The sequence below is a fragment of the Mastomys coucha genome, unplaced genomic scaffold (assembly GCF_008632895.1).
Source record: "Mastomys coucha isolate ucsf_1 unplaced genomic scaffold, UCSF_Mcou_1 pScaffold18, whole genome shotgun sequence".
NCBI classification, from domain to species: Eukaryota; Metazoa; Chordata; class Mammalia; order Rodentia; family Muridae; genus Mastomys; species Mastomys coucha.
In genome coordinates, this window is record NW_022196900.1 from 18,218,582 (window position 1) to 18,219,523 (window position 942).

Below are 942 nucleotides of genomic sequence, written 5' to 3' on the forward strand. Positions count from 1 at the left end.
AGCTACAATGGAGGTAAAATCCTTTGGTGATGTGAGGGTCATTGAAATACAGCCTTATTACAATGGAAGAAAAAAAAAGAATTATCCAAGAGTCAGGACTTGGTGCTCTAAGTGCTTTGCCTGAGTTCACTCATATACCCACATGGTTCAACAGGAGCACTACCCAGAATGGAGATCATCTTTGCCCATGTTTAACTAAAGGAAAAAAACAATGTACATTTGGGCATCAGCCTTCCTGTGTTAATCTATGGTTAACTTTTCCATAAAGTCAGTAGCAATACAAGCAAATGTTTGTGATGACACATTTCAGAGAGAATTTATTAGTGCAGATACAAAAGCTCACAATGACTCCATAAATAGAGCAGAGATCTTCAGATCAACAAAATTCAGTCTCTTGTTTAATTACATATCCCATCTGCACAGTTCGAGATGAAGAAACATTTCTTCCATGAGAAATGTTTCTTTCCTGCATGGAGCTGACAGTAACGTTACTTACACAGAAGTCTAAAAAACGTTAAGCAGAGAATGTTACCAAACACAAACATTACAGAAATATCCATGGGTGACACTTTTTTGCTTTGTTTTGTTTTTTGAGACTTGTTGAAGAGCACAACTGAAATCCAGTCAAGCTGAGTAGGGGAGGAGGCTGGCCACCCTTCTGTATCCTAGTGATACATCTCCTGGTTTGCTTTTGGGTTTTTGGTGTCCTGGAATGTGACCTCGAGCTTCCCAGCCTGGGGAAGCTTGCTTTTATTTCCTTATTGTTGAGCTAGATATGTAAAATTACATCGATAGCTTCACTTATTCACCACCGACAAGGGATAAGATGTCACACACCCGCATAGAGCACATTTTCTTTTCTTTTCTTTTTCTCTTCTTTTTTCTTTTGGTTTTTCGAGACAGGGTTTCTCTGTATAGCCCTGGCTGTCCTGGAACTCACTC

General features: G+C 39.4%; 1 long non-coding RNA gene across 2 annotated transcripts in view; it reads left to right on the forward strand.

The window, feature by feature from the left end:
* Positions 1-942, forward strand: part of LOC116095331 — a 6,721-nt gene that overhangs the window by 4,303 nt on the left and 1,476 nt on the right. The window lies entirely within an intron of this gene.